This window comes from Lathyrus oleraceus, chromosome 1 (genome assembly GCF_024323335.1).
Source record: "Lathyrus oleraceus cultivar Zhongwan6 chromosome 1, CAAS_Psat_ZW6_1.0, whole genome shotgun sequence".
Lineage (NCBI taxonomy): Eukaryota > Viridiplantae > Streptophyta > Magnoliopsida > Fabales > Fabaceae > Lathyrus > Lathyrus oleraceus.
In genome coordinates this window covers 209,513,514-209,523,410 of record NC_066579.1, presented here as the reverse complement: position 1 = coordinate 209,523,410, position 9,897 = coordinate 209,513,514, and positions in this window count along the sequence as shown.

Here is a 9,897-nt window from a genome sequence, read left to right as displayed (position 1 = left end):
TTTTGAAATTTTTTGGAATTTTGTTGCTTTTAATGGTGGGACCCACTTGGCTTTTATCTCATCTCCACCACTTATTCCCCATTATTCTGATTGTGCAAGCTTCTCACTCCTTCTTCTTCCATTGTTAACCTAGCCTCCACCACCTAGAGCTCCATTTATCACCTTGCTCCACTCCTTAAAACCCCATCTCCCCTTCACGAAAATCGTTCCACTCTCCGTCCTCTACGCAGTGACGGTGGCCGTTTTCACTAATCTGTTATTTGGGTTTTGAGAATTTTTTGCAGGTACCCATTATGCCCCCAAAGCGAGTAAGCAAAGGAAAGGATGTGGCCACATCTTCCCGGCCAAAGCAACATGCGAGACGCACTCCGAATCCACATGGCATTTTGTTTGAACAACCGGATCACCAAGATAGGTATGTGATTCTTGCTCAACGTAAGCTCATTCCAACATGTTATATGTGTGATGCTACACTTGATGAGTTAGGCTTAAAGAAAGAGGTGCATCGCATGTTTCACAACATTGGTATGTTAGAATTTATGAAATTCGAAGCACCGACTTTTGCACGTATCACACTTGAATTCTTAAGTACGGTTGAGTTTAAGATGAGACGCAGGTGGACCGGCTCCGAAATGGAATTTTATGGTCATATGACTTTCCGATTGTTCGATGAGGACCACAAATTATCTGTTGAGGAACTTGGGGGTATTCTGAGACTCCCAGTATCTGGACCTGGAGCACCTCCAGACACTTTTTCAGCAATTGATTTCTGGAGGGCTATTACAGGTAAAAGTGGTTACAACCCGAGTTCGAGCAAAGCTTCGGGGATTCATAACCCTTGTTTCCGGTATGCACAAAAGGGGTTAGCTTACACCTTGTTTGGACGGGGTGATAGCACCGGAGTAGCCGCAAAGAGAGAGCTATTTTTCCTTCACTGCATGGCCAACAATGAGCGAGTCAATGCAGCGGCCTTTGCGGCCAATCATTTGAAGCAAGTTGGCCACGGGGGTACAGGTGATATTTCTGTGGGTGGCATGATCACTCAGATTGTGGACCACTTTGGGTATGGTCAACTCTTGTTGGAAGAAGCAGCAGTGGTGGGTAAGACAAAGATCGACATGAACACTCTCGTCAATCAGCAAATGATTGCAATCATGCCGACTTATTACTCTCTTGTGATTCATAATGTGGAAGTGCTTGCATTACCGGCACCTGGTTCCATTAGCATTGCAAATGTTGCTAACTGGTTGTATACAGGTTCAACCCCATCTGTAGGGGACGATGCTCAATATGACCAGGATTTTTCAGGTGATGAAATGGAAGAAGATGAGAGGCCAGCAGCGCAATGTATGCCACCCCCACAGGATTCAAACCTACATGGTGAAGAATCCTCTTTTATGTCTCAGGACCAGTGGGGTTGGAACCAAACTGAGATGGGAATCCTCCGCACCGAGCAAACCAGACAAGGTGCGGAATTGGCCAGACAGGGTGTGGAATTGTTCCGACAAGGGACAGTCATGGACATGCAAGCCATGATGCAACGTCTGATGTTGCATTTCCCGCACGATCCTCCACCTCCTCCACAACAGTAATCGCTGTAAGTCCCCATTGTATTTGGATATAAACATTGAGGTCAATGTTTAGTTCAAGTGTGGGGGGGGGGGGGGGTTTCCTTTCATGTTTTAATTCGTTTTCAATTTGTTTATGTTCTTGGGCTTTTGTTTTTGTTGTCGTCGTATTGTTTTTGTTTGTTTTTGTTGTTTACTTGTGTGTACAGAGTGATGAGAAATGGTTGGACGAATTCGGGATCAATGGTAGTGGATGAAAGACACCCCTCATACTTATTCTGATAAGGCACCCCGGAAGTTGATGCAACCATGAGAAAGTAAAGTCGGACACAATTTGGTGACACTGGACCAAGAGAGCGGTATGGTAGAACCGAATCAGAAAAGAAACCACATAACACGAGGAGGCTTCAGAGCTTGCAAGGCTAACCAACATGGTGAGAATACAAAAGCCAAACACTAAACATCAGCATGAGAGTTCAGCCAGGTATGACTCTACCACTCTGATTTTGCGTATGTTCTTTTGACACTCCACAGCATGACAACACACACTGAGGCAAGTTGTTTGTTTAGCCAGAGCCTTTCTAGCCATCCTTATCTGTATGTTTTCCCTTCGTGAACCCCGTTGAGCCTTATCCATCTTGTTCATAATAAACCCCTTGTTAACCCCGAATCTTTCATTTCTTCCATCACTCGGCATGATTGTTGTGAGTTACAAGATGTGCATAAAGCTAAGTTTGGGGTGGTAATCGTGAAAGATAGGGCAAGTGCAAAATAAGAGTTCCCTAAGTAATACAAAAAGAAGAGATTTGTGTATGTCCAAAAAGAAAGAGAAAAAAAAAACAAAAGAGAAAAATGCACTTGCCAAGACTTAAGACTATAACACCTATAAAATGCTCACAAAGAGTTGAGTGGAAAAGAGTCAAAAAGTGAATTTAACCCCCAGAGTATAAGTGATGCACGAAAAAAAAGAGAAAGAAAAATTACACAACATGAATGCCGAGTTCAAAACCATTTGTTATCCATTTCTGTGTTTATCCCACCGTACCCAAGCCCCGTTACAACCTAAAAGACCTCGTAAAGTGTGTGGAATCTGTTGTTGTCGTGAAATTAGAATGTATTCAAATTTAAGAGTTTGGTATTTCTTAATGTGCTATGAGTGTAAACACCCTAACCATGAGAGATGTTGTGAGTGTGTGAAAAAGCTTGCAGGTAACGAGGCTTCTGATGTGGAAATATGGTAAACTGTCTGAGTCGGAGATACTGGAAACTTGATTGGAAAGGAGGAACACAAATTGTGAAGGACAAGGTTGCATTGTGGAAAATGAATTCGTGGGTGACCTTTGTTTGAACACAATACATCACTTGAGGACAAGCAATGAGACAAGTTTGAGGTTGTGATCGGTCACCATTTCCATTGAATTCCCACCTGTAATCCAACATATTTTCATCACTTTGGTAAGATTTGTGTTTGTTTATAGTTATTTCATAGTCATTTATCATGTTTTGTTAGTTTGTTATCGCATTTCATTTTATTACATGTTTATGTCGAAAAGGTCTCTTTTATGCTTCGATTTGGTAGTGTTGTTGTTACAGGTCATTGCACAGGTTTAAAAGAACTAATAGTGGAGTTGTGGATGCTCAGAAAGGCAAAAATATGAAGATACAACAGGTCAACACGGGCCCCCGTGTGCAACAACACGGTCCGTGTTGTTTGTCAGGAAAAGAAAGCTTGGAGAGGAAAAACAGAGAGTTAACACGGGCACCCGTGTGAATCCACACGGCCCGTGTTGATGCCTCTATAGCTTGCTCTGAAAATAATCATGTTGGAGAGCAAACACGGGCACCCGTGTGAATCCACACGGCCCGTGTTGATGGGCGCGACTAAGAAGCTTCAATTTTTGTCATGTGGATCTTTTCTGCTCATTAAGGGTAGTTTGGACTTTTTGCTTTTGGGGAAAATCCATCTGAAACTATTAGAAGACTTGGGAGAGAAAGGAGAAGGGACTTTTTGACGTACGAAAGAAAACATTGCACTGAAGAGATAGCTACTACGGAGGATTCGAAGACGGCGAGATTCAAGGGCATCGACCATTGAAGATCAAAATCTCCTAATTCTTTGTAATGTTTAATTTTCACATTATGATTTCTTTGAATACTATGAGAGGCTAAACCCCCTATGTTAGGGGGGTGGTCCTGATTTGATCGTATGTTATGAATTTGAACAAATGATTTCCTTATTACCATGTTACATATTTCAATTCAATTGTGTAATATTATTATGCTCTTGTATCAGACAAATACAATTTGATCTACGACTATCAATAACAGGATTGTGATTGTTAGGGTTTTCACACAATTGGGTTTATAATTGCTTTATCTAGGACTAGTAACTTTTGTAAATCACCGCAAACATCGATATTGGTTATGATTAAAACCAAGGATTTATTGAATGGACATTTGATAAAAACGGGTAGTTTAATAGTTTCTTCTTTAAGGACTTAAGGAAGAACATTCTAAGGTTAGGTAATTAACTGTTTCATGTGTATTAAGGAAATCTTGACTGAATTCATAACTGGTTAAATCAACCACTCACCCTAGCTTGTTTTATCTTAATCAATTATATTTTACTGTCCTTTGTGTTTATTGCTAAAATTCCAAAAACAACCAAACCATTATCTTTTTGTTCTGATAGAATCAAAGTAAAATAAGTATTTCCTACGCAATCCCTGAGATCGATACTGGGAAATAAAACTCCTTATTACTACATCGGTAAAAATAGTACACTTGCTATTTTTCCGATCACTTCCCCAGTAGAGTTTCTTCTCCGGTGGATCTTATTGTTATTCAACCACCTATCCCCATCATAGTTTGAGTTCTCTGTTTGATCGTCTTCTTTCGCTACTCCTGAATACATCTTCTTTGTATCCTCAGCGAGTGTAGCCTTGGGATAGGGTTTGATACCCCTGTTGATTTATTTTCCTCCTTCTCGGGTTGCTCCTAAACTGAGTTCCCCAGTAGGCTTTGCCCTTCTTGTTGAGATGTCGTGTCGGGTGTTCATTCGTGATTTTCGGACTTGTTTGTGTTAGATACGTCTGTTTGTCAGCATTAATCATGCATATACATGCATAATCATAACATTCAGATATTCATGATTGCATTCTTTTCCATATATCTTTACTTGTTATCCACTGTTTTTGGTGAAATTTTCTTCCCCAAGCAGATGTTTGTGTCCGATCTCTCCATATAGAGTCAGCCTCATAAGTAGAAAGTGTCTATCTTTCCTTCTTTATTCCCTGTAATACCCCAAAATTTACCCTTCATTTTTCCTGGAAGCATGAGATTATGTTTTACACTTCATTAGCATCATATTAGGTCATACTCATTGCATACTGCATTAGTGACATAGAGATCAGATTTTGATCGATCACTCCTTAACAGAAGGAGCCCACACAAAGAAAGATTGATAATTGGACTTCGTTTTCTAAGTATACAAGTCTCAAGGGTCTCAGGGGGGTCCAAGTATCTTATTATGGTCCTCAGTTCATCAGTGAAGGATTCAAAGCTATCAGAGTGTTCATCTGGATTTAATCAGAAATTAGGGTTTCATGGCTACCTGCAACAGGCAATGTTTGGTTGGAAGTAGAGGAGCTCATCCATGTCATGATTAGAGAGGCATTTGGGCCTAGGAAGATTCACAATTATCTCAGAAAGATCCATTGGCAATCAGTGCAATCAGTTCCTGATCATTTTGCCCTAAAACTAGGGTTTGGTATAAAATCAGTTTATTTCTGATTCTTTGGGTGAAAATATTTTCCATGGCCCTCCATATGTCCACAAGGGTCTACATACAAAAAATCAGCTCTTTATTAGGGCTATAAATGCTTCAATTGATCAATGGAATCGGGAATTAGACAATTTGGGAAAAGTCAACTCTGGGGCCAGAAAAGTCAACTCCTGACATTTTGAGAGTGGAATCTCAAAATCCATGCCTAGGGTATCCTACATGTGAAATTTGATCAAGGTTGGATCATGGATTCATCATTTAATCAGGAATTGGAAAAGTTACTTAATTTGGAAATGGTTGACTTTCTATTTAGGGCAAGTTTTCATGATCGTTGCACTCACTTTAAGCCCATTTTGCATCAAGATAAAAGCTCCATTTGAAAATTTCTCCAATATGAAAGTTGTTCCTCTTGTTCCAAGATTTCTAGAGATATAAAGTTTGCTCCATTTGGATTAGAATTGAGAAAGTTATGCTTAGTCAAAGTGAGACATTTTTTTAGGACACTTAGAAAAACTTCTAAGTCAAAAATCTTCAAAATTTGTCAAGACTTCTTGGCCAGCTTTCTTGCACTTCAAGGCATTATTTGAAAATACTTTCTTCACGAAAATTGTACCTTGCCATGTCCTCTTTCACATCCTTTTGGAATCATCTTATTTGGATCCATGGTTTGAGAGATACATTCATTTAAAGTGGGCACCATGACTTGATTTTCTAGGCAGATTTTGGGCCTGGCTGGCCCGATCAGATTTTCTATGCATGCTGCACAAACCAGTCACGTTTTTCTACTTCTTTTGGCCATGAATTGGACATCCATTCACTTAAGTTTGGCCCAAAATAACAACATTTTACACCTCACTTCACACTTTTATTCTTATGGATAAATCACTTATTAAAAAGCCCATGAGAACACCTAATCCACCCTATTTAAGAAGCTGAAACCCTAACCCTAAAGGAGCATTGGAGCATTGTTTTATTTTAATTAATTTCTGTACCAATTTTCGTTATTTTTAAAATATTTTTGGGGGATGAGGATATTCTGACCCCATCTTATTTAGTTTAATTTTTCATAATTTTCTTGATTAATTTACTATTTATTCTTGATTTATTTCTAACCTAGTCTCATTAATTGACTTTTGGTTTGACCTCTGTTTTATTTTAATTAATTTATGTACCAATTTTCATTATTTTTAAAATCTTTTTGGGGGATGATGATTTCCTGACCCCACCTTATTTATTTTAGTTTTTCATAATTTTCTTGATTATTTTACTATTTATTCTTGATTTATTTCTAACCTAGTCTCATTAATTGACTTTTGGTTTGACCTCTGTTTTATTTTAATTAATTTATGTACCAATTTTCATTATTTTTAAAAAAAATTTGGGGGATGATGATGTCCTGACGCCACCTCATTTAGTTTAATTTTTCATAATTTTCTTGATTAATTTGCTATTTATTTGTTATTTTTTAAATTGACTTGAATTTTCAGTTGACTTCTTTATGATCGATGTTTGACTTAGGGATTGCTTATGGAAATTGAAGAGATCTTTTGATCCTCCCTTGTTCATCTCATATGCCATGTACTGTAGGCCTTTTACCTTGATTTTAGTGGACCCTTCGTGTGCATACTTTCATCTGTTTGATTCATCTGTTATCTTTTATACTTGTTTCTCTCATTCATGCTTTCTATTGCTTGATTATTTAACATGTTCATACTCCCATGCATTGTTTAAATGCTCCATTATTTGATTCTTTGGTTTGATTATATATTGTTTATTTATCTGATCTGATTGATAACTGTTGCCTACTTGTATGATGTATGAGGCATATATTCTTATTGTTTGTTTGCCATGAACAATCCCCATTCATAACAAATGTACCCCTCTTCCATAAAGTGTATAATATTTATTTCTTTATTTCTTTAGTCACCTGTTAATTCAAGAATTAAAACGAATATCCGATAACCATTTCAAAATAAGATCAAAAGCTCCATCCAACATCGAGTAATCATTTTCAAAACTTAACAGAACCAACACGCATTCATCCATCCTCTTGTAAGTCGATTTCCTCAGGCATCACCATCTACCTATAAGTCGATTTCCTCCGGCATCGCCATCTACCCTTATTCGTAACTCCTCTCCGCGCTCCGTCCGTCGACTCTTGTTCCGTTTAGGTAGCACCCATTAGGTAGAACCCTTTGTATGATAACATAGGTAGAATTCCCTTATTCTTTGCACGCTAACATTAGGTAAATGTTCCCCTTTGTAAATCCTAACACATAGGTCCATATTGCATGACAACTCTAGAGCAGAGCTTCCCCACTTTTAGACCTTCCGTGCGTCTCCGATCTTGTGGCATGTCAGTCCATTCTATTGCAAAGAGGTAACTGCCTAAGACTCGATTCAGCGAGCTGGGACACCTACTGCTAGGACCCTGCTTTGACACAACTGGTGTCCTCTTTTGTAAGTCCATGTTCAGATGGTAATCCTTAACCCCTAGTTAGCCGAACTACGTTTTGCTCTGATTCTCATTCCAGATGAGATATGTAGGCATAAGACGCGACGTCTTACCGAGCACACCTCTCTTCAACCCATAGGTAGCCGAGCTACGAAGACTCTGATTCTCATACTCAGATGAGATACGTAGGCAGTGGATGCGACATCCTTGCGAGTCATTTTCTTTTAACCTTCCTTTTAGTAAATAGTACTTTAGATATACCTACACCCTTTAGACTAGAACAACACTTATGAAAAGGGCTCCCTAGGAGTACCTAGGATGTTTTGGGTGCTTAAAACCTTCCCATTGCATAACCAACCCCCTTACCCAGATCTCTGACATTTTTACTAGTTTTTGATTCGATAAAACTTTTAGGTTTTTGTTCGCTTTCTAACCATTCCTTTGGATAAATAGAAGTGCGGTGGCGACTCGACTTGTATGGTTTACCTTGGATTTAGTCAATATCTCTAATGGTAACGAATACCCCGCTACAGAAAAGTGGCGACTCTGCTGGGAACTATCATTTGCCTAGTGGGTTTTGCCTACTTTTTATATTTGTTGTATTGTATGGTATATTGCTTTGTGACATATTTTTGTGCATTTTGGGATTACTGTATTGTATGTAATGATTGAATTGTTTGAATATTAATTCCTTGTATGCTTGGTGATCTTCGTGAGATGAGTTCTATACCCGAACTCGAGTGCACTTAGGATAGGAGAATGGCATAGTCTTGTTGACTTGTGTGGAGTTATTCCTTAGCAAGTTGACTTGCAAGCCCATTCACTTGGTGGAGGTTATGTTGGGATCAATAATGTCATACGAGTAGTCGTGGTTAGGCATTACTCTTTCCAATATATGCCTTAGAAGCCAAGGACCTTAGTTTACCACGCCCATCTTGGCCTATTTTTAGGACGTAGTGCGAAGATCGTTCAAGTGTAAGATTTGATACGATTGTTACGTGATACTACACTCATAAGAGTCTCTCTTGAGGATATTTTTGGAATACGAGTAGTTGTTTATCCGATAATATCCGAAAGATGGGATGATGACTATGGGAACCTCTTGTAGAACATGATTGTCAGGTTTAACCATAGTACACTCCCTTTGGGTGGTTCTTAACCAAGACTCCATGCTCGCGACTCGCAACAAACCCTTGATTCGTGGTTCATCCGTTCTTGTGTATCCTTAATATCAATGGACCTTGGGTGTTGATAAGGTGTAAACCATAATCCACCAAAATGGATGATTGATATTAAGGATGACTTGATCCATCCCATGACCTTTGTGTGGTGTGATTTGCTTGATCCTTGAGTGTGATTGTTGCATCCATGCATTCATGCATTCATACACATCCATATCATCAACAATGAGAAAACTTTCAAGGAACTTAAGAGGTCTATTTGCAAATTTTCAGACATGGATAAGCAAAGAAGGAATACGAAGAAGTACAGTTTCAGACAACCCGACTTGAAAGAGTTAAGGAGTTTGACATCCTATGTATTAGATCCCTTGGAATTCAAGGCTCGCCATGGGAAGCTTCTGTCTATTCTGGCTACTCAAGTGGATGAAGGTCTAATGCGTGTGTTGGTGCAGTTCTATGATCCCTTGTACCGTTGCTTCACTTTTCCGGATTTCCAGCTTTTGCCCACGCTTGAGGAGTATGCCTATCTTGTGGGCATACCTATCCTAGACCAGTTGTTGTTCAGTGGCTTGGAGAGAGTTCCTTCTTCTCAAGAGATTGCTGATCTGTTGCGTATAGATGAATCTATTATTGGTGCTCATATGACTACCAAAGGTGGAATTCAAGGTCTCCCGTCTGATTTCCTCATTGATCAAGCTACTATGTTTGGGAAGGCCATGAGTGAGGACGCCTTTGAGGCCATATTTGTACTTCTCATCTATGGGCTAGTGTTATTCCCCAACATCGACAAGTTTGTGGATGTGAACGCCATTAGGATTTTCTCTACTCTTAATCTCGTTCCTACTCTGTTGGGTGACACTTATTTCTCTTTGCATATGACGAATGCAAAGGACGGTGGTACCATTGTGT